Genomic DNA, 26,390 nt, shown 5'->3' with positions numbered 1-26,390 from the left:
AGTAGGTGTGCAAATCCATCTATCATATTCCTCTCAACACCTATACCCCCAAAACTACTTTTGAAAAAGTTCACTTTCAGACCAGCCACCAATTCAAAGCACCTTAGAATACTCTTCATAGTGATGACATTTTTGATTGTTGCTTCTCCTATAAAAATTGTGTCATCTGCATATTGTAAAATAGATACTTCAACCTTCTTCTCTCCAACCTTCACTCCTGAGAACAGATTCTTTCTACAAGCTTCCCTCATCATTCCAGTTAGACCTTCAACCACAATAGTGAAGAGAAATGGCGACAAGGGATCCCCCTGCCTGAGTCCCCTATTCATTCCAAATTCCTTATAGGGACTGCCATTAATTAACACCAAAACATGGGCTGACTCTAAGCATACTTGTATCCATTGAATCCATTTGCCATCAAAACCCAACCTTTTTAGCATATATAAGAGGAACTCCCAATTTACTGAGTCATAGGCCTTCTCATAGTCCACTTTAAAGAATATGCAACTTTTCTTTTCCTTTTTGACTTCATCCAGGGTCTCATTTGCAATCGCCACACTCTGTAGTAAATTCCTTCCTTCTAGGAATGCACTTTGTCTATCATCGATTACTGATGGTAGTACTTTCTTCAATCTATTAGTCAAAATCTTGGCTAGAATCTTGTACAGGCAACCAACCAGTGAAATAGGCCTATAATCACCTAAAGATTGGGGATCATCAACCTTAGGGATTAACGTGATAAATGTTGAGTTTTGCCTTTTGGTAATTTACATTTGCATGAAATTCTTTCACCATTCTCACAATATCCCCCTTCAAAGTTTCCCAGAAAGATTTGATAAACTTGAAATTAAATCCATCTGGGTCTGGGCTCTTTGAGCTACCACAATCCCAAATTGCCATTTTTATTTCCTCTGTACCTATAGCCACTGTTAATTGACACTTCGCCCTGTCTGAAATTTGTTTGAACTGAACACCGTCTAGAAGTGGCCTCTCCCAATGTTGTTCCATAAATCTGTTGCGAAAGAATTCCTTCGCTTGAAGCTTAACATGTTTTGGATCGTCTATCCACCTACCATCGACAAATAAGCCATTTAATGAATTTTTCTTCCGTCTCCAATTTACCATCCCATGGAAAAATTTTGAGTTCCTATCCCCTAGTTTTAACCAAGAAACTCTGGATTTTTGTGCTAATATTGACTCATTTCGTGTGGCCACTTCCTAGAATTTTTGTTGCAGCTCCCTCTTCAATAGATTTTCCTTCGATGTTAATCCAACTGCTTCTTCTTTTTTAACCAAGTCATTCATTTTCCCTGAAATAGCGTTGTGTTGAGTCTGTAGGTCATTTGACTTCTGTATATGCCATTCTCTCAATGTGATTTTGAGTTGTTTGAGTTTCTCTTTAACCACAAATGCCCCCCACCCCTGTACATTCATCCTTACCCATGTTTTTTTTCCACCAAGGGTCAGAAGTCTTTATCACTCAACCAATAGTCTAAGAATCTGAATGGTTTGGGTCCCCAATCCACCTTCACTTTCTTTAACAAAATTGGACAGTGATCTGAGATATTTCTATTTAGAACCAGTTGTATACTCCCTGGCTATTGATCAAACCAGTCTCTAGAAACCAAAATCCTGTCAATCCTGCTTTTTGCTCTCCTATTTGGCATGTACCACGTAAATGATCTACCAATCAATGGAGCCTCTATAATGTCCAGATATGAGATGAAATTGTTGAAATCTCTAATATCTACTACACCATCATTCCCACCGTTGACTCCCATTCTCTCTGTAGTCTTCCTTACACTATTAAAATCCCCCATCAAGCACCACCATTTTATATTACTTCTTTCTCTTTTTTCTTTTAGATTTCCCCATAATTGTCTCTTTTGAGGGGATTCACATGGTGCATATATGTTGATGATTACTATTTGAATCCCCTTTTCTTTCTAAACTCCCACCAATCCTAAGAAACCTGAGCCTTGAAAGTGATCCGTGACTTCTAGTTTTGCCTTACTCCATAAACATAGCAATCCCCCAGCTGTATTAACTGCATGGGTCATTTTCCACCCCATATCCCCTTCTCCTCCGTCACCCCACAACCATTCACAAAACTTGTCAGATATTTCTGTCTTTTTTGTTTCCTGTAGACACAAGATATCCACCTGTTGTTCGCTAATCATTTTGCGAATAGTACACCACTTCACCTTCCTTCCTAGACCCCTCACATTAAAGGAAATGAATTTTATTTATTACCCGTAAAATTCCCCTCTGGGTTTTGATTACCCGTTTTCCATCTTTCTTGTTGGTCCCTCTCCTCTAGTTCTTTCAACCTCTGAATTGCTTTATTCTCCTCCCCATTGTAGGCAAGACCCATAACTCTTCCTATTTCCCAAATTTTCTTTGCTTCTGATACATCTTTGTTCAGCCAGAAAATTCTATTATAATTTCTAATCTCACAATCGGAGAGAGAATTGCTGAATGAATGAAGAGCTAGTCGTACCTGTTTTCTCCTTGTGGCGACAATTGTTTGTACAGGGTTGACATTTGTTGTAGGCACAATGGCAACTCCCACCTCTGTAGATGTTTCCTCCTTTGTAACTTGTTCCTCCCTCATCTTTGCCGTTGGCTGCTTCCCCTTATAGCTACTGTTGGTTTTTGATCTTGGATGTTCTTGGTTATTCATTTGCCACGCACTCCCCTTATCCGAATCAAGGGAGCATCCCACTCTTGAAATAGATTCACCGATCTCCTTTGTCATACTCAAATGACTCCCTTCTCTGCTCACCTCATGTACTTGTCTCACTTGTAATTGATCACTGTTAGATTGCTCTGTGACCTTATATTATTTACTGATAGGTTGTGGGCCTTGGTTACCTCTAATCTCCTTTTTGGCCAGATTTGCAATTGGGTGAGGCCCCATCTCTATGTTACGAATTGGGCCGACCGGGTTAGGCCCATTCACTTGTTGTGAGTTAATAAGAAGAACAGAGGTGACTAGCTTATTGCCTTTTGTTGCACTTGAAGCAATTATATTGGCCCCATGAAGATTCGTATCAACCTCGGTATTGTTAACTCTGTAGCTAGTGACTTCCATCCCACTCTTTAGGTTTCCTATTTCATGCACCTCTTCCTGCACGGCTTCCTCTAAACCAATCCTTGTGTCTTCCTCCTCACCTAGTTTCACCAAAATGCGACCCTCCGTACTTTTACTTCTACCGATGTGACTATAGACTGGTCTGCCTTCTCTATCATAGGTAAGCTGTTGGTCCAAGACCTTTGGTTAAAAGTTAGATATTTCATCTTCCTTCCAGCTATGATTGTTCTCTGCCATGGCTACACCTTCCCCCTTCGACCATGTGTTCTTTTTTGAGCATTCGGAGGACGACGAGCATAGATTAACAGTCAATTCACTTGCAGCCGACGATAAGGTTATACCATCATTTCTCCAAAGCTCACACTTACACTGGCTAGTGTTCGTTGTCACCTCCTCTATAACTCTTATTTGTATTATCACCCCGTTAATTTTAATCTGACTGAAATGTTGGATTGGAAATATAGAGGAAGTTTTGATCAATAATCTGGCATAATCCAGTTTACTGAAACTCAAGGTGTCATCGTCCAACAAAATAAGAGTCCCAAAAACACTAGTTACTTTTACGAAGCAATCTTGACTCCAAAGGTGTATAGGAATGCCACTACACCTTACCCAAATTAATCTATTTCCAAGCACCGAACTCGGGGGTCCCTCTGTGTATGGAATGAAAAAATGACCACATACCGCGAATAGCTTCTGAGTGAGGTTCTCTGAGATCTTCATCCTCTACCCCAGATATCAGCACCATGTCATCTCCCATATATCTTAACCTTATATCCCTTTTTTTGTCAAAGATTTTAGTTTCCTGTAGTCTATCAAATAGAGTCACGTCCTCTAGCCTTCCCACCCAACATTTGTTAAGCCAACTGGTGTTTTCTTCTTTTATCGTAAAGGCTGGCCCGTTCCACCCACCTTCTCCTGCTTGTTTTTGTCTCTATTCCTCCTTCTTTTCTCTCCATACTGCCTGCAGACCCCTCGGACCTTGTTGGAGGACTTGAGCATAGGACCTACCTCCTATTATTGGGGTTGTTGTCTTTATATCAGGGCCTTCTTCCTTCCGTCTACCAGCCTCCCTCGTCTATCTTCTTTCTTGGCCTTTCCATACCCCCCGCTTGTGTCTTGGTATGTTGACGTTCATCTTGACATTGCCAAACCAAATCTTATCTAACTCTTCCTCCACACACCTAGCATTTTGAATGTTGGTTATAAACCTCACAAAGCCGTATCTATGTCCCGATCTGTTCCTCCTGTTTGCAATAAAAACCTCCCAGACTTTACCCCATCATTGAAACATTCTCCACATGTTCACTTCTTTTTAGCCATTTGGAAACTTTTCAAAGTAGAAGGTGGTCACCTGTTCTGATGATGGTTGGTGCGAGCCCATAGAAACACATAAAATTAAAAAGTAGTGATTTTCTTTTTATTCATGAAAATTAAACGGTTAGAAAGTTTACAATACTTACACACTTTGTTCAACCAACTAGAAATGAGACTTCAATGAAGGTAATTTGTAAATTAGTTTATCATTCCTAAGTAGTGATTAAGGGTTAATCATATGTGTAAGTTGATTAATGAGGTATTACTTAATTTGGTAACCGTAGTACAGGGTCCATTGAGGACCAGACTCATTAATGTTAGTATAAATAATTCACATCTCAAGGTAAAGTTATTATTTATTTATTACTATTGATATTCATATTTATCTCGACTTGAATATTAGAATATCTTTTATAAGTATCTCCCCACACCAAAATATGCTCTAAGAAAATTACTAGTATACTCTTAAACAACTACACAAATATAAATTCATCATAAGAAAACGAAATATAAATTCATCATATGAAAACGAAGGGGAAAAGGCAGTTAAGTTACATATTAGCTGTCCCAAAGCACGCGTACATGTATAGATGAAGGCAAGTAATCATTTTCACCGATCATGAAGCAAAAGGTTATGATATATGAATAGGAATGGAAATAATAAAAAAATAATTAGGTGAAAAAGTGTTAGTACCTCACATGTATTATTTCATGTAATTAAAAACAAATATTGTTTGGACATAACATAATTTAGTTGAAGGATTTGAGTTATTTATCTTGTGTTTAATTTTATCCTACTCCATATACACGTGTCTTCAAAACATATCAATATGCAAAAATTAAGATTTTTGTGTCTTCAGGATAAGGAGCCGTACGTAGTTGACCAAGATACCAAACAGTTCACTACTGTTTATAATTTTTAAGACTACACATCTATTTATTTGAGGGGTATACAATGTGCGTAAAAGCAATTCTCACTGAAAATATTCTTATTAATAAAAATTATTGATTAAAATTTTTAATTAATATTTTTTTTGTTGAAAAATATAATTTATCATTCCTGATAATTACGAGTGACATGGGGTGCTTTATATTTTTATATTTTATTTGATAAAATTATTTAGAAATTAATAATATTTGTTAGATTAATTAGTATTATACTTATCTTAAAATTTTAAGGTCTCAAATTTAAATCTTGTATAATTTTAAAATTTTAAGTTTGAATCTTGTATTTATAAGAGTAATTATTTTTTATTATTTAAAAATATAAAACTAAAATTATATAATCTATTTTATTTTTCGAAGTAAGGCTAAAACTAACAAATTGTATAAGGCTGTTTTTTTTTTTTTTTAAACTGACTTGAAGGCTATTGACTATTGTTATGGATAAATAACTTTAAGTTAGATAATTTAGCCAAAATATTATTTTTCGATCATCATCTTTCGTTTTTGAGAATTTTCTTGTTTAATGTCTATACATCATGGGCATTGAGACCTTTTTTGAAGCACCATTCAAAACACTTAAAATCTACCAATTCACGTGATTCATACCAAATTTGACTTCATCATGTCTTATGTATAAAATATTTTAACAAGCTTCAAGATCTAACTGAACTCATCACATTTTATGTCTACCATATCTTTGTATAAATGGTATCACTTTGAGGCATTACACACTCTTTACTTACCTTATTATTACTCTGTAAAAATACATAGTTACCTTGAGCATTGAAATGTTTGTAGGTGGTTTCAAATCCCTTTCTCCTTTGGTCTTTAGATTAGTCCTACTTCATCATCAATCGAACATTCTAAAGCTGTATTTTTGTTAATACAAGTACATTTTTACACTTGTGGTTTACCTATATGTGTGAATGCGTGATAATTCATTTGAAATCTAGTGTACGTAAGCGCGTGACGAACCAAACCAAAGAAAAAGTGCATTACCCACTCCTTGTAATTATTTTAACACAAAAGATATTATCCAAATATCACAACACGTGATTTTAAAACTTCGATTCATTTAACAATGTCCCAAAACCCATTTGGGCACATGCTTCAAAAAACCAAGGATGCTTCAACGAAATGGCCCAACAACGAACGGCACAAAAACCAACCACTTTTCAACATGTCCCTACACATATAAATACTCATACATTACAACAACACTACACTTCGCATCACCCACAAACACACCCAAAAAAAACACACACAAAGATCTTCACTTCAAAAGCCAAATGAATTTCAACACCAATCTTGAATCCGATTACGCTCTTCTAGAATCAATTCAACGCTACCTCCTCGACGATAACGGAGACTTCAACGCTCTAACGGCGGTTATTGCATCACCTAACGGCGTTTACCCAAGGGAGAGTGATGGTGAGTCAACGTCCACCCTTCACGCCAATGCCGTTAATTCCCCGTCAGTTTTTTCCGAACAGGAGGCAACGGTTGCCACAGCGGCGCGTGGGGCTTCGTCTTCGGCGCGTGGGGGACACGCGCCTTATCAAAATTACAAGGGAGTGAGGCGTAGGCCTTGGGGTAAGTTTGCAGCTGAAATAAGGGACCCAAAGAGGAATGGGGCAAGGGTGTGGCTTGGGACTTATGACTCAGCTGAAGATGCTGCTTTGGCTTATGATCGAGCCGCTTTTGAAATGCGCGGCTCGAAAGCTAAGCTAAATTTTCCTCATTTGATCGGGTAAGATCAATATTAGAAATAATAATGATTAAGCTGAATTTTATTGAGTTGAGTTTAATGATGTAAAAATTGAAGTTAAAGAGTTTAAATGAGTCGAATTGAGTGAAGTTCATGATGTTTTATGATGCTAGAAATGAGCACTTTGGAAGATGTGAAATATTCTATAAATCTTTTTATATTTAATTATACAAAGGATTAAATAAAAATAATATGTTGAACATTCTTTTATGTTTAGTAAGGTAGTAGGGTATATGATCATCAAGAAATAAATGTTGTAAGAAGGCTTCAAAATATTCTCTTTTTTATTATGGAAGAAATTATTCTTTTATCTTTCATTTAGTTTTGTATATTTTACATATTTAATACTTGATATTTTATTTTGAGTAAATTTAAACTTAGAAACTGATGGAAATATATAACTCAAATTCTTCACCTCTTCCTGTTATATTTAATCGGCACTAACTTGGTTCTAATTAACTCCATTTCCATGATTGATAATACTCGGTTTTAATCTAGGTTTGTGGGATACGGCACATATAATAAATTTGGAGTTTTTCATAGTTCATTAAATGTGATTTTTCCATGTTTAATATAATGAAACTAAGTAAAATAAGGAAATAAATATATTTTCATAATTTTTTATAATAAATTATAGTTATAATTTTAAATCAAGAAATACATTATACTCTCTTTGTGCTCACTTTTTCGCTTTAAAATAAGTAAGTTGGAAAGAAATAAAACAAATATAAAACATATTGAAATATTTTTTTTGATGCTCTTAGAAACATTTTTGATAAATTGATAGCTTTGTGTAGAAAACCAAAGATGTTTCTGTATACAAGGTGAAAAAAAGTAAAAAATGTTTTAAGATTAAGCCAAAATATTTTATGGTGTGTTTGATAGGAGCCTTGAAAATTTAGAAGTCAAATACGAGTCAATAAGAATATATTTAATATATAGTCATGATTTGTTTTAGAGTAGGCCATGATTGACTTCTAAAATTTCAAAGGTTAAATGTTCGTTATACCAATTCCTTAATCACTCTCGGACAAAGTTGGGGAACAAAAATATTCGAATACATCTTTTTCCGATTTTTCATTTATAAGGAGTTATGTACTTACATCATAGCATAAATATCTCCCTAGAAAAGAAAAAAGAGACACATATGTCGGAATATAACATAGGCATATGGATATGATTTAGTGACTCATGTATTGGTATATTCATATTTTGATTTTATGTAGTTGCATGTTTTTAATGAAAGAGACAGATACGTTTCTTGATTTTATAAATGAGTTTTGCCTTTCCTATAGAAAAGTTTTTGATGATCTATTTGGTACACACCAAAACGAGAGGAAGGTGAACAAGACCAAGAAGCATTCTTTCTATTTTCTTCGCTAAACATTTATTTTGTTGTTTTGAGTGTCAGGTGTTTGATAATTTGTTAGAACAGAACATGCAATTCATGGATGCAACCGGAATTAAGCTTTTCTACTTTATAGCTAGATTTTTTTAATTTTCTTTTTATCACGAAGGCTTAAGTTGAAAATATATAATATTTTATCAATGTAAAAAAAATACATTTTTTAGTGCCTAACAAGGTTTTGATACAACTTGATAGATTATATATCGGATCAATACTATAATGATGTTTATCAATTGTTATAAATTTCTTGTAGATATCTTATTATCACAATGTGATCACATACTCACTTGTCACAGAATTTATAAGAATTTAGTAAGATTCCTTCTTTTCAAATTTGTCCATTCATCACCAGATATTAAATCAATTAGACCGTAAGTTTGCCTGACGTACTCCAATTATGTTATATACTTAGGGTTAAAGATTAGTAAATTACCTAGACTAATGTGGGTATAGTTAATTTGATTTGGAAATTTGCAGAGGCTAAAGTATACTATTCTTAATAGCCACAAAATCTTGTACATAGGATATGGTATCCCTTGTACCAATATTATATATATTTTACTTTATTTGCTGTTAAAAAAAAATTAACATATTTACGTATTGGACTTGATCCAATAATTAAGTATATTTAGTGATTCTCAAATCCAAAATAAATCACATGATAAAATAAACTTACAGAGAAATATATATTACATAACATTCAACCTATTTTTATAAAAAAAAATTACAACAAATAATAATAACCTAAATAAATAAAAATTCTAACATTAAAAAAAAAAATAACTAATATGCGTTTATCCAAAGTTTTCTATTGTATATATATCATGAACCGAAGGTTCTACTTTTCCGGGTTTCATTAGCTTAGTTATGTGTGTGTTTTGAATTGTTTGTTCATGGCCACAAGGTTTATCTTAAGGGGACTGATCTATTCAAAATGTGCATTTATTACAGGCTTATATATAGTTCTATAAAGCCCACTTCCGATTGTGTTAAACAGATGAAAACCCTGAATCACCATATATAAAATCTTCAATTCAAGTCATTTTATCATCATTATAATTTTAATTAATAAAAAAATAGATAAAAACTCTTAAGAATGGAGAGTTTCCCCTCACCCTAAAGCCATTCATCCTTTCCCAAAGAAAAAATATATATAAAAAAGGTGATAAAAGAAACTGATATTTTAAAAAAATTATTTAATACTAATTAGTACTACTTTCTTAACTGTATCAAGTGAATATTCTCTATATATATATAACCTAGAAGAATAATTTTCTTAAACGAAACCAGTTTAGAATATTTTTCAAAATTTAACTTTAATTAAACGTGAGTATAATTTAACTTAATTTATGTTTGAATATCTTTATTTTAAAGTATTTTAATTAAAATAGAAATTTATTAGGATAATAGTAGTTAAAAGTACTTTTAAATGTGTAATTACTAAAATCTGTTTAAATTTTATAATAAAATATGAATATTATTTATTTATTAGTTATATTTGAATTATTAATATATTATTGCTAAAAATGGCTATAATATTATAAATTAAATTAATATTAAATATTAAAATACTTTCATAACAACCGAATAACACAAGGTCCAAAAGAACGAATAATAAAATAAACAATATCAGTAAAAAAATAAAAAATAATTTCAAGTTGTTAAATATATATCATAACTTGAATTTAATAGATATTAATCTCTTATATATCGAAAAATTATATATATTTGGTAAAATAATATATTGTATACATAATTCATGTTCATGTTAATAAAAAAAAAATAACATCTTGCTGCTTTAGTTGAGACTTGCATTAAAAAAAATATCATTCACTATTAGAATTTCTTTTATTATATACGACTTTTTCTGCGTAGAAAATGTTGTTCCTACAAATTTTTCTGTGAAATTTTATCTGCATATAATACCTTCATGCATAATATATTTTTGTGAATTTTAAAATTCGCAGGAAATTTTCCTGTAAAATTTTTTGCGAAAAAAATTCGCAGGAACGTTTCCTGCAAAAAAAAATTCGCAAGAAACTTTCCTGTTAATTTTTTCGCGAGAAATTTTGCAGGAATATTCTTTACGAAAAAATTAAAGAAATTACTATAAATTCTATCAATAATTCTTCAACTTTCAAATGCTCACAATGAATTCATCCGAAGTATTTGTTTCCATGCCTCCAACAAGTGATACATAATCTTTTAAATTCTAAGATTGTAGATTATAAGCCTAACACTCAACCATATAAATCAACTTGTAAAATAAGTGTCGCCTCAACTTAATTATATACTCTTTAATTATTTTATTTTCAATCGATCTGGGACTTGAAGTTTTTTTAAAATATTAAACTTATAAATTTAAATTTTTTTTTAATTTTTCCTACGGATTAAAATTTGCAGGAAAATCTGTAGGAAAAGTTACCTGCAAAATTTTTCTACCATTTAGTAAACATTACTTGCGGATTTATTTTGACAAGAAAATCTACAAGAAATAAAATAAAATTCGTACAATATTTTCTGCAAATTTTTACCATGGAAAAAAATTTCCATGATTATTAAAATTGTAGCAAAATTTGTAAGAAATATTTATAAATTATTTTTTACAAATAAATTCGCAAAAAATTTCTGCGAATATATTTTTGCAGGAAAAATCGGAAAAAAAATTCTGCAAATATTATTTTGCAGGAAAATTCATAAAAAAATTTTGCAAATATTTTTGTGTAGAAAATTTCGCAAAAAAATGACACTTTTCTAATAGTAATTTAACTTAATTGGAGAAAAAATTACCAAACAAATCAATTCAGCTTTCAATAACAAGCAAATGTTCATTTAAGTATTTAAACGATAAATCAAACATAGCCTTAATTTTTTATCTTTTTTATTTTATATTTTATCTTATTTTTAAATAAAATACTATTACTTTGTTTTTATATATAAAACTCAATTATTTTAATTTATTAAAATTAAAAAAAAATAGTTAGTTTGGTGGATAACAATAATTTTGTCCTATTTAAATATTTTTAGCTTAATTATGTTTTTAATTTTTCAAATTTGAGGTATGTATTTATTTGGTTCTAAAATTATAAACTTTCATTTTTAGTCTGTTATAAAAAAAATTATTATTTTGATCTTTCAAATTCAAAATATATCCTTTTAGCTCCCATATATATAGTATGTATATATATAAATTTATTTTTATTATTATTATTATTATTATTATTATTATTATTATTATTATTATTATTATTATTATTATTATGTTAATCCCTCATCTCAAATGTTATTAATTAATCTATTACACATAATTATTTTACTAATGTTATTGTCGGTGAAAATATCACATTAGACCTAATATTATAAAATTATCTTAATTTTTTTACTATCAATTATGTTATCAATAACCTTGGGAACTAAATAATAATTTTTATATTTTAAAGATTAAAATCAGATGTTTTAAGTTTGAAGAACTAGAAGAATATATAATGAAACTAAAATAATTACCCTAAATTTGGAGGATTAAAAACATAATTAAGCCTATTTTTTTTTTATTTCTAAAACTATTTCTATACTACCTCTCTTTCTTAATTAATACTCATTTTAATCAATTGGAGTGCATGTCCTACTATTTCTCTCTCATGATTAACATTAATTTTTTTTCCTAATCAATTAAAGTGTATGTTCTTTAAAGAGTTTATAATTAATATATTTTACTAAATTAAGAGAACACTTTTAACTATAGGTATTTTAATCAACAATTAATTAATACATGAGATAATATGATTTGGATCTTATATAAAAGAATAAATAATTTTTCTAAGTTGAGTTTTATAAATAGGAATAGAGGTAATATTACTTTTAATAAAATTCAATAGTTAATAATTATTTGCATAAAAAATAATTGTTATGATAAAGATGAAATATATATAATTTATATGTTTAAAAATATTTATTTAAAATATAATTTATTAATTATAAATTTAATTACAATATAATTTATATATATTTAAAATTAACCTATTACACTAAGTCATTTCACCATGCTAGATTTATTTTATATATTTATTACACATTCCTAAAACTTTTATTTGAAGTAGTTGGTTGTTATATTAATGGTTTTCTTCTCTTTATGCACCTTCTTAATAGGCATCATAACTTCTTCGAGAAACATATTGAACATCAAAATGCTATTTGATCCCAAGTAACAGAAGATAAAAGAGTGATACAAGAAATGTTACATTGGATGGATGACATATAAAAAAATGTTATTATAAATACAATATATGCAAGTATATATCTGGTTGACATATAATTATATATAATTTTAATATTAATTTTAAATAAAATTTAATGACATATTTTATATATCATTATAATTTATACCTACATTTTAAAAAAAATATACTAATATATATTATATTTATTGTGTAAGTAAAAATAATTTTTAATAATACATATATTAAATTATTATAAAGTGTGTTAATGTATGATAATTTTCTAGTAATGATGATAACTAGTATGATATAAATAAAACACAAAAATAGAGATAAATGAGAGGTATTGATGTTCCAAAAATGAGTTCTTAATTACACCTGTTGGGCTTAATTACACCTGAAAGAGTGTTGGTTGTGCAATCAACTTTTGGGCTTGCATTTCGTTGTCAATAATAGTTTAGAATAATAGTCCTTTTGTCCTATTTTCATTACATAAATATAAGAGGCTTAATTCAGGTAGCATTTAATTGACCTTTATAAAAGTAAAATGGTACATAATTAAGGAACAAAGGTGATAAACTACTTGAATTACATCAAAGTAATTCTAAAGACATAATAACTAAACCGAATATTTTTTATTTATTTTCTATCGGTTTCGTCCCTTTAATTTTCGTTTGTTATGGTAGGTATGCAGGGTAAGGATTAATTCAGTGGTTTGGTAGGTTGTGATTTGGGCCAAAGTAACTATACCCTCTTAATATATCCATTCAAAAGTTCTCAAGATACACAATGACATAACGAAAATTATTTTCTATCATTTCGGCAACACATGAAAAATATAACAAATGTTGCCCGTAAAGATATAATGGAAAACTCACATCGAGAAGATCATGGAGGACAAGAAAGAACAATACTTACAGAGGATAAAGTGAAAATATGTTTGAAAAAGATGAGGATTGAGGAAGTGTGGGTAAGAGAAAAATGTGAAGAGAAAGATAAAAATTTTTTAAAAAAATGTTTAATTACTCATTTAGTCTCTATACTTATACAATATTTACCTTTTAGTCTTTACACTTAAAAAACTATTTGTTTTAATTTATATAGAAGCACTTTCAATTTCTTTTTGGTTTCTTGCATTAAAAAGAACTTAATGTCATTAATAATAGATGACATAAAGCGTACATGTAACATTAATATATGTTGTGTTTTACATTTTAGTTTTTTTTACAGTAGATCCCTATTATTCTGGTGTGTCCAACCTATTACAAGCTCATTAGCTTTCAATTGGTTTGTCCCAAACCATACACCATACTGGCATAGAGGAGTTGCTCTGATATAATTTATAACACCCCTTAGATTTGACCTCCAAACTTTTCACTTCTAATAGGACCCACATTATTGTAGTGCATGTGTAGCACATGCCTTGTTATCCTAGTCATAGATTTTGCAGTTGTTCACCAAGGAAGGATAACAGTAAATCTCTTGATAATTAATGACTATCTTCACCTTAAGACGAAGTCCATTCACAAACTTGATACACTTAGCTCGTTCTCCCCTTTCACCTTGGTAATTAGTGCAATAACGAATGAGGTCCTCGAATATAGCAACATACTCTACCATTGAGGTATCTCCTTGCTTTAGCTACAAGAACTTTACCTCCTTTTGGCTTCGCACGTCGTTTGGAAAATACTTCTCCAAAAATATCCTCTTGAAGTTATCTCAGTTGACTAGCATACCCTTAGCCATCATCTGTTGCAAGGTATCCTCCCACTAGAAATGTGCATCACTAGATAACTTGAAGGTAGCCAAATTCACCTTCTATGCAACAGGACACTCCGTAGCCTTGAATGTTTTCTCTATCTCAGTTAATCAGATCATAGAAACTTCTAGATCATATTCCTTATTGAAAGATGGTGGATGGTCACGCTAAAATTGCTCCAGCTAGCTAAGAGTGGCTCTAGCTCTTTTAGTTCTTATAGCATTCGCTAATGCTTGAAGAGTGTCAATGATGGCACAATCATCCCTACCAGTAATAATATTGATACATGAAACAGACACATTAACTAACATGAAATGTAATATATCTCAAGCATGTTATTAGAGAACGCAAGGAAACATAGTAAGATATATAACACTAGCAATATGAACCACCAATATTCAGTAATAGAATATCATATATATATATATATATATATATATATATATATATTTAAAGGATTACGTAAGAATTCTGATGGATTATAGTTAATCCCAACAAAATATAGGATTAGCTACTCATCTCATGTACCTTGGAAATGAAGAAGAAGAAGAAAATAAACCTAGAAGTACTATCCTCATATGACATTTCAAGTTCTTCCTTTAACTCTGCTTTATTTTTTCACGTTCTCCTTGATTTGATCATGTTTTTCTCTCTCCTCTTCCCTTAAATATGTCCAACAATTAAAATAGAGTAGACAAGAAAGAGACATCAACATTTTCTAAATGAATGAGTGGATTGATGAATTCTAAGGTGAAGGATACTTCATCAATTGAGTCAATTTCATGTCAGATATTAACTAAAAATATCATATATTAATTAACAAGATGACAAAATATATAAAATTTTAAAAGTTGTATAACAAGATATACAATTTTAAAAGTTATGTGACAAAATTTACAAAATCATAAAACATAAATGACAAAAAATTTAATTGAACTAACAAATTACTAGCCAGGAACAAAAGTGGAATGATGGGAAGAACTTGGATTATTACAGTTTTCATGGAGGGGTGGTACTAGGCTATATTATCTCGTCTAATTAATGTTTATTTTGCACGCAACATGTTATAGCTAGGCAAAACAATGGCATTTGATAAGTTCTTGGTTATTTTGGAACCATCTCTTATAGTGTTTTCTTCATGAGCCAGTTTCTAGTAAGTTTAATAACACAACTATTAACACAACATATGTACACGTGAGGGAATCCATTTTTTGATGAGTTCAAAAGTGAGTTTTCTCTTTCTTCTTGGTGGGCCTTTTCTGATTTTCACAAGTGGCACGAATGAAAGAGATGGCAAATAAATTCATGTTAGTGTTGTCTATTTTTTATTTTTTTTTGCATTTTTCTTGAGGAAAAACAAAACAGTATAATATACTATAGTGCAGTAGAAAATAATGTACAACATCTTAATTAGGTGGGACAAAAAATGATTACGTTATTTGGTGGGAAGTTATATATGTTGATAGTATCATTGCGTGAGTTTCTATATACAGCACTTAGCATTTTGTTCATTTTTTACTCTCTCCACAAGTATCTTGGAATGGTCGTAACGACGTGCTCGATGCTAAAACTTTATCCATCAATTTGGAGGCCTTCACATATCCAATGATAATACATTTAATATTACTTTAGGTACTTTTTATTATAAATAAATAATGACATAAAATATATTATCATATTTGTTTCTTATTAAAAAAGACAGTGTACATCGCATCCGATTTATTTCAGATATGCAATCATAAATTGTCAGATTGTCAAAGGGGTACTGTATAATGAGTAAGGGCAATTGAAGCCTGTATCAGATAATTCTTTTTTAGGTAAATCATAGATTAGATAAAAAAAAATAATTTATTAATTTATAAAAAGTTACATAAAAATTCAATCTATCCAATTTAATTAAAGTAAAAAAATGTATTTAATTTATTTATTAATAATTTTTTTATAAATAAATATTCAATCTATTCATAAAAGTAATGTTTTAAAAATTAAAAATTTTTATTTTTTAAAATGTTTTATTTTTCTTTCTCTTTTCTGTATAAGTTATTATATTTATATAATTTTCTAAAATTTATAATTTTTTTATATGTTAAAATAGTCTTTTAAAAACTCAATCTAATAAATATATTTCATATATTTCAATCTAATAAATATATTTCATATATACTCTAATAGATTATGAAAAAGTAATGGATGGATCACTAACTATCGACATAATTAAATGAATAGATTGAATTTAATTTATTGTTTTTATTTTTATTATAATTGATAGATTAAATGAATTTACTTTTGAATGAATCAAATAGATGATGAATAAATGAATTCATTTGTCACATAATAAGAAATCAAAGGAGGTGTTTGATGCCGGCTCTTCTCAAATTGTCAACACATTTTAACATATGATAGAGTATTTTATCTTCAATGAAAAAGGGAAAGAGAAAAATCTAATCAAAGTGATAACAACTTAAGTGTTGTCAATTTTTTTATTTAAGGAGATAAATTTCTCTAAGTATCTCTTAGGTGAAAAACAAATTAAGTTAATATATAAGATAAAATTAACTTATGTATAAATTAAAGCTAATTTTTTAAAATTTTAATAAACTTTTTTATAAATTAACTTATATATAAATTATTTTTTATCTATGAAAAGTTTTATTTTTTATTTTTCTATACATATAATTACGGAGAAATTTATTCAAACACCAAACAAGTATTTTACATGTTTTGCAAACCTATAATAGTCCTAACTATACATTAATTAAACTTAAATCTTATGAGCCTTTTATTTTCATATGCATTTATATACCATGTAATATTCCTAAGAAATGTCTTATCTTAGTCTTGGTTTCTTATATTATTTGATGTTACATACAATCGACGTTTGTCAATATGTTAATTTGAATAATCTGCAAAACCCCGTAAGACATGCATTGTGATTTTCTAATAACAAATTACTGAACTTGGCATTGACAAAGGATTAAATAGCATCATCCTAGTTCTCGGTGAAAATACCTCTAATTATGTGAGATAAGATTGCTAAATAATAACTAATAGACTACAAATAAAAATAATTAACAATTAAGATTAAAATTTAATTATATTCATCTATAAAATCATTATTATATGGATGTAAACCTAATGATAAGTTACTTTGCTAGGGTATTAGAGTGGGATGATCTTTCGAGTGATAGGGAAGTGAATTAGATTCAATGACACTTAAAATTTTTCAGAATTTAAGGATCTTGATTTCTTTAAAAAATTTTCTAAAATTAATTTCCGATGAAGTATATTGAACCTCTTAGTATATGAAAATGACTCCTATATGATTTCTTGACTAATCTTTATTGAATTCAGTTTAAGAACAACTAATATGCAGTGGCTATGTTTCAATCTAAACCATTCTTAATCATACTAGCATACTAATCAAGACCATTCATTTTAACATTCAATTAAAGATTGTTCGATGTAAGAGATAAGGATAAGAGAAGAGTGCAAAGTGTTTTATCCTGGTTCAGCCACTCCACATGTAACCTACATCCAGTCCTCAATCATAACCTGATCAAGATTTGTTTCATTATCTCAATGAAGAAGTTTTACAAGCATACCCCACATGCACATACTTCAACACACAAGATAGACCCTTTCTTGCACCCAAGAAAGCACTTCTTGTAGAAACCCATTACAAGAATTCCTTACCACTTGAGAAACCTACTCAATACTTCTAATGAATACACCAAAAAGATTAAAGGAACGAATTCACCTAGAAGCTGAACAAATCAGACTATGAATTCTTGACCAATCTTAATTCCTCTTTTTCAAGAATGTAGTGATGATGATTATTCTTCTCAAAGCGTTTCACAAAAATGTTTTACTTCTTGGTTTCACAAAGAAAAATCTCCAAGAAGATCACAAAGATCAAAAGTTTATCACAAAATTCTCACTATATCACTTGGCTCTGTTTCTGAATGAGAGAACAACTTTTATAAAGTTTTCAATCCCAGATAATCGATTATTTTTAAGGATAATCAATTATTTTGTTCTTCATGAATTCTGGAAATCACTCAAGAACAGAATAATCGATTATTTTGCAGGATAATCAATTATTCTAGAGAGTACTTTCTAAAATAATCGATTATTTCACAGATAATTGATTATTACAGCAAGGTTTCTCAACCTCTTGAAAAACAAAGATGAAATAATCGATTATAGTTAGTAATAATCGATTATTTTGAGTTAATTTTCAAAATTCGATTTCACATATTCAAAACCTTTCCAAGTTATATTTAATCATCATCATACTCACTCTTAAACAATTAGAATTAAGATTTAACTCATGCACACAGCACAAACATGCATAGAAAATAAGTTGACCAACAAAGCAACTCAAACATAAGAACATAAACTACTCCTATTACATTTGGTATTCATTCATGATTTTCATGTCTTCTCTTTTGTTCATGTCCTTTTTTATCATCAAAACTTTCAGAACTTGATTCACCATCCATGAATCTCAACAGATCCTCTTGGATGGAGCACAAAAAAAGTCAAAATGAAAGAGGCTTTTGATATGGAGGATTCTATTGTTAATGATGCTAGTATGGAGGAGTTTGATTCTGGTTTCAAGATGGAGATAACAACATCCAAAATGTATTTGGATAGTTTACTAGAATCAAATGGAGGCAAAGTTTTCTCCAATTTCAACAATCTCATAAAGGAGATGGAGGTGCCATAGGATGTTTTTTATAATGATACTGATAATTATGAGAATTCAAGCAAGGATTTGGACCCCTATCCTACTATCACAGTGACTCAGGAGGAGTTTAAGGAATGGTGCTCTCCGTGGTGTAATTCTTTGATTATTAATGTCCTGGGCAAACAAGTTTCTTATTGGATGCTTGATAACAAGGTTCATAGAGAATGGGCAAAGGCTGGAGCTGTTCGTTTGTGGATTTATCACAGGAGTTCTATTTGGTGCAATTCACAACGAAACAAGACTACAAACATGCTCTATTTGAAGGCCTTGGATGATTGCAGACCACTGTATAGTGGTGCAAAGATGGCGCCCTTTTTTCTCTTTTACTGCTACACAAATACGCAAAATTGCTACTTGAATTAGGATACCTGGCCTTCGGTTTGAGTTGTTTAATGACAGATTTCTTGGAGGGTAGGAAGCAAGCTTGACACTATGTTAAAGATAGACAAGCTTACGTCTATCTAGACTCGAGGAAGATTTGATAGGATTTGCGTCGAGGTCGATTTACAAAAAAAGTTAGTGTCCAAGATTAATGTACTAGGGAATATACTCTGTTTGGAGTATGAAGGCCTCCATTCCATATGCTTTACTTGTGGTAAATATGGTTATAAGCAACAACATTATTCTAACCCAAATGCACCTCTTGCACAAGGCACTAGATCAATTAAGAAAGGACTGGAGATGGATGTTGAAGGAGATTCTACCAAACTGTCGGATAAGGGAGTCTCACTAGTGACGAAGGAGCCTAAAAGGTCTGTTAAGATTTCTATATCTATAGATTTGGAGGAAAGATATGGACCCCGAATGATTGTTAACAAGAAAAAAAATAGTCCAAGTTACATGGCCTAGTTTCTTCGAATTTTCGCATGCATAATGCGAAAAAGATTAATGAATCAAAAAAAGGTGGGACATTTACAAATAATTTTGAATTTAAAAATGTTTTTAATGATACATGTGAAACTTTTCCACGTGATTGAGCAAATGCTTCAATAATGATCCCACCAAACCAAAATGTGGTCCAACCGCAATCAAATCCGAAAACAACCATAAAGATTCATAGTACGTTGGGAGGGAAAAATTCCCAATTAAATCTGGGGAAGGGTACTATTAATGTCTTCTCCTAAAGCAAAGGATCAAAAATCCACGTGTTCTAGTTACAAAGTCAAACTTGATAGGATATGAGAACGATAATGTTATAACCCCTTATGCTACATGGTCGAAAGAAACCCATGCAACACGTGAGAAGGAAAATACGTCTTTGGTTCTAAATGGACTAAAAAATATGGAAACTTTGGAAGGTGCTTCAAGTTTAATCCATAACTTGGTTACCTATGTGCATGGTCCTGACAATGACACACTGGTTATTACGTCTACATTGTGCAAACATTTCATGATTGAGGGAGAGAACTCTTCCATGAATAAAGAAGATGGACCACCTGGGTCTATCTCAAGTCGTGTCTCCAGGGTTTCTCAACCCAAAATAGCCAACTGTTAATGATGAATATCCTTAGTTGGAATTGTAGGGGTACTAGGTGCAAAAGTTTTATCCCTCTGGTTAATGATCTACTTCGTGAATATGATATTAGGGTTCTTTGCTTACTAGAAACGCAAGTTAGTAACCAACGGGCATCTCAAAATATTCATCATATACACCTTGACAAGTCTTTTCTAGTTGAAGGTCAAGGCTGAGCGAGTGGAATATGGTGCTTTTAGGAGTCTTCTCAATGGACTCTCACGGTAATTGAACAATGCTTTCAATATTTTCACTTCTCAGTAATGAATGCTTTTGGCTCTTGGTTCCTAACGGTAGTGTATGCTAGTCCTCACTCTCAATAGAGGATTGATTTATGGAGAAACCTAGATGCTTGGCTACTTCAATGACCGCTCCTTGGTGTGTCTTGGGGGATTTCAATGCTATTCTGCATGACCATGAAAGAAAAGGTGGTGTTCAATCTGTCTACTTGAGGAGTGATTTAGCTTTTAGGGAGTTTTTTAATGCTTCAAATCTTATGGATATGGGGTATCAGGGTGCTTCGTTTACTTGAAAACGTGGTGCTCTGTATGAATAATTGGATTGAGTATTAGTTAATTTGGAATGGTAGTCAATTTTCCTGATGCTGATGTCTTCCATCTAAACCTATATTAATCAGATCATAGTCCTATTCTAGTCTAATTGCAGCCTTCAATAGTCCTTAAAAGAGGTCAGAGACCCTTTCAATTTGAAGTAGCGTGGCTCACTCATCTTGATTTCTCAGATTTAGTTTTGCAATGGTGGAGTGAAGAGCATGATTGGTCCAACAAGGTGAAGAATATTAAGCATTCTTAACTCAACTGGAATAGGTCTACTTTTGGAAATGTATTCTTTACTAAGAGAAAGTTACGCCAACTTTTGAATGGAATTGCTCACAAGCTCATGCAAGAAGCGACACCTTTCCTTCTAAACCTACAACAGGAGCTTTGGTTTGAGTATTAAAAAATCTTGTTGTGAGAGGAAATCCTATGGTTCCAAAAGTTACATTGTAAATGGCTAGAATTTAGAGATAAAAATACCAAATTCTTCCATGGGTCAACTCTTTTTTGTAGAAGAAGAAATTGAGTGGTCACTTTACAGAATGACGAAGGTGAATGGATTAGTGATAAGCAAAAACTAGAAGAAATGGTCATAGTCTTCTACCAAAGGCTGTTTACAGAAACCAATGATTATGAACTGTATTGTGTATCTACGTCTTTCCCTAGTTTAGGTTCTATTGATACTAATCATCTTGCTCGCCCACTTTCAAATACAGAAATACACAGTGCATTAAGAAGAATGGGTGGCCTGAAGGCGCCAAGCCCGGACGGGTTGCATGCAATTTTTTTATAATCCCAATGGAAAATTGTCGGACTAGATTTGTGTAATATGATTAATACTATTAATTGAAGGTACTCCTAGTAAAGTTGTTGAGATAAACCAAACATTTATTACCCTCATTCCAAAAAATGGAAAATGTTACCTCTTTAAAACATATGCGACCTGTTGGCCTCTGTAATGTCTCTTATAAGATTATCACCAAAGTGTTAACAACTTGTCTTCGGCAAGTGATGGAAGGACTAGTGTGTCCAAATCAATGTAGTTTCATTCCCCATAGGCAGATTACAAACAATATTAATATAACATAGGAAGTGATTCACTCCATGAAACATAGGAAAGGAAAGAAAGGATGGATGGCTATCAAAATTGATCTTGAGAAAGCTTATGACCACTTAAATTGGAATTTCATTAAAGATACTCTATTAGATATTGGTCTTCCTCAAAATTTTTTTGATCTGGTATGATATTGTATTTCTACTCCTTCCTTTCGTGTGCTTTAGAACGACAAATCTCTTCAGGAGTTCTTTCCTTCTAGTGGCCTTCGTCAAGGTGATCTTTTGTCTCCATACTTGTTTGTGCTATGTATAGAGTGTTTATTTCATATTATTGAATTAGCAATTACACATAAACTCTAGAAATTGATTCAGTTATCAAAGAATGGTCCTTTTCTATCCTATTTGGCTTTCATGGATGATCTTATTCTCTTATCGGAAGCGTCAATGGATCAAGTAGAGATTATTCAAACTTGTTTAGAATTGTTCTACAAAAGCTCGAGTCAAAAGGTGAGTCAAGAGAAAACATGTATCTTTTTCTCAAAAAATGATATTTATAAGGTTAGTAGATCTTTCTTTTGGGGTCATACTATTGAGCAACGTTAAATCCATGCCTTATGTTGGCCTTTGTTGTGTAAGCCAAAACTGGAGGGAGGCCTTAGCTTGAAGGAAACCTGATTAGTTAATAAGGGTCTAATGATGAAAAATTGTTGGTCGTTATGCATCAAACCAGACAAGTTATGGGTCCAAGTACTTCGTGCAAAGTATAAGTGTGGATTGTCAGTCTTACCCATTGTTGTGAAGAGACAAAATAGTTCAAATTGTTGGTAGGGGATTCACAACGCTTGGGAGGTTGTCCAAAGTGGCACTGCATGGAATATTGGTGATGTTACTACAAGGTTATTCTAGAAGGATCTGTGGTTTCCCTTACGTACGAGATTGATGGAAGTTGTGAATCAAACCATGCCAGAGGATAAGCAAAACAATTTAGTGGCTACATATATTAATGGTGATGGCTGCAGGAATCTGGATTTGGTCAAGGATATGCTTCTTATGACAATATGGCATGAGCTGATAGCGTAAGCTCCTCTTTCTTTGACAGTTGATGAAGATGTTTTGGTATGGGGTGCATCATCCTCTAGTGTGTTTACCCTAAAGTCAGCATATCTTTCTCTTCTTCTAGAAAATGATAGGCTGACGTATCCTATTTTTAAGATCATTTGGCAGTGGAAGGGATCAGAGAGCATATGTTAAAATATGATACAAACTTCTAGAATAATCTAGATTCTTATAGAAAAATACATAAGTATGCTAGTAACTACTAGATACAAATTCTAGAATCATGTAGATAATTACATATAGATAGAAAACTTTAGAAATAGATATCTCTAGAATTTTCTACATAAACCATGAATGTGGTGTTGAGGCCTATAAATAGGCCATGTACCCAACATTTGTATTCAAGCAACTAGTAAGTCATTTTCACTACTCAAATTTATTCCTATTCCTTTAAACTAGTTTTACTCTCAACTATCATTATAAATTTTCCTCCCCATTCCTTCTACCAATCAAATAAGTTTTTACTATTTGATAATTCATAAACTAACAATGGTATCAGAGCTACGTTCGGTCATATACTGGGCGTAGAAATATTACCCCACTACTTCCAAAAAAAATTTCCCAATATTCTACCCACTTTCAAAAAAATAAATTCTAATCCATGGCTACCACCATTCAACCATCATCTATCCCTATTCCCATTTTTAATGGTGAAAATTATGATTTTTGGAGTACAAAATTGAAGACATATTTCACCTTTCAAGATTTATGGGACACGATAGAAGAAAGATTTTCTACTCCAGAAAATACCTCAACCCTTACTACGGCTAAAAAAAAGAAGTTAAAAGAGAACAAACAAAATAATTCAAAGGCGTTATTCATTTTGCAACAAGCTAAGACCGACACAATTTTTTCAAGAATAATGGGTGCAACAACAGCCAAAGAAGCATGGACTACGTTGCAGGAGGAGTTCGAAGGAAGTGAAAAGGTACGTGCTGTAAAATTACAAACTCTATGGCGTAACTTTGAATTGTTAAATATGAAGGAATCTAGGACTGTAAATGACTACTATTATAGGATAAAAGAAATAGTTAACCAAATGAGAGCGTACGGGAAAAATATTCTTGACAAGAAAATTATGGAAAAAATCCTAATTAGTGTTCCCCGTAAATATGATCCAATCGTGACAACAATTAAGCAAACAAAAGATCTATCTACCTTATCAGTTACAGAGTTGATGGGGTCACTTGAAGCTTATAAGCAAAGGTTGAATAAGCATGATGAGAACTCAACTGAAAATGCCTTTCAATCAAAGCTCAAATTACGGTCTCATAATAAAGATAAAAGGAATAATGGAGAAACTTCTAGAAATAAAGAGAATTCTAGAAATTTCTCTAGAAATTATCAAAATGAATATCCTCCATGCGACATTTGCAAGAGGACAAATCATGACGAGAAAGACTGTCGATATCGTGGAAAGCCACAATGTCGCCACTGTAACAAAGTTGGACATGTGGAGAAGTATTGCCGCAATAAAAATAAGCATCAAACAAACTTTGCTAAAGAGAAAAATGGTGAGCAACATCTTTTCTGTGCTACCCAAGATTCCAATAGTGAAACAAGTAGAAATTGGTACTTGGATAGTGACTACAGCATCACATGGCCAAAGATGCAAGCATCTTCAAGGATATTGATGAATCCGTCAAGGTGAAAGTTTGAATGGAGAACGACACTGTCGTTGAATCAAAAAGCAAAGGCACTATTATGGTGGAGACGAAGAAAGGTACGAGACTTATTACTGATGTTCTACTAGTTCCCAATCTTAAAGAAAACCTCTTAAGCATTGGCCAAATAATGGAGAAAGGTTATACTCTCCATTTCGAAGGATACACATGTAAAATATATGACAATAAAAAACTAGAAATTGGTCGAGTAAAATGGAGAATAGGAATAGAAGTTTCCCTATAAGCCTAAGACAAGGCCCTAACATTGCCATGAAAGCAGAAGTAGACGACTCATGGCTTTGGCATCGAAGATTTGGCCACTTTAATACGCATGCCTTAAAGTTATTATATCAAAAAAATATGATGAGAGATCTCCCATGCCTAAAGGAGAATAGTGAAGCTTGTGAAGGATGTCTCATTGGCAAGAAACACCGACTGCCATTTTCAATAAGCAAAGCATGGAGAGCAAAGGACTTGTTGGAGCTGATCCATACAGATATATATGGACCAATGAGGATGTCGTCACTCCATAACAACATGTATTTCATTCTCTTCATAGATGATTTTTCTAGAATGACTTGGGTCTACTTCATAAAAGCAAAATCAGAAGTCTTTGGTATTTTCAAGAAGTTTAAGACCCTTGCCAAAAAGCAAAGTGGCAAACAAATAAAAGTACTTAGAAGTGATCATGGAAAAGAGTACACTTCTCATGAGTTTGATAAATTTTGCGAAGATGAAGGCATTGAGCGACAACTTACAATTGCATATTTTCCACAACAAAATGGAGTATCTGAAAGGAAAAACCGCATAGTAATGGAGATGGCTAGATCAATGCTCAAGGAGAAAGGATTACCAAACGCATTTTGGGCGAAGTAGTTTATACTGCTGTCTACATACTTAATAGATGCCCAAGTAAGGCAATCAAAGATAAGACTCCGATTGAAGCCTGGAGTGGGAAAAAACCATCAGCAAAGCACCTAAGGGTATTTGGATCTATTTGCTACATACACATTCCGGAAGAGAAAAGGTACAAGCTAGAAGACAAGACAATATGAGGTATCTTCCTTGGATATATCACACAGTCAAAAGGCTACCGAGTCTACAACTTGCAAACCAAGAAACTGACTATTAGCCGAGACATTGAAGTTGATGAAAATGCATCTTGGAATTGGAATGACGAGAAAGTAGAGAGAAAAATTTCTATTTCAATGTAGCAACTAGAAGAAGGA

General features: G+C 31.6%; 1 pseudogene; it reads left to right on the top strand.

Annotated features, from left to right (window-relative positions):
• The first annotated feature begins 6,645 nt into the window (after nucleotides 1-6,645).
• Nucleotides 6,646-7,110, top strand: LOC109815159 (ethylene-responsive transcription factor 2 pseudogene; annotated as a pseudogene).
• The last annotated feature ends 19,280 nt before the right edge of the window (nucleotides 7,111-26,390 follow it).

Source organism: Cajanus cajan, chromosome 3 (assembly GCF_000230855.2).
Source record: "Cajanus cajan strain Asha chromosome 3, NIPB_CcT2T_4, whole genome shotgun sequence".
Taxonomy (NCBI): Eukaryota; Viridiplantae; Streptophyta; class Magnoliopsida; order Fabales; family Fabaceae; genus Cajanus; species Cajanus cajan.
The sequence above is the reverse complement of the archived record's forward strand: the minus strand, read 5'-3'. Positions and strand labels throughout refer to the sequence as shown.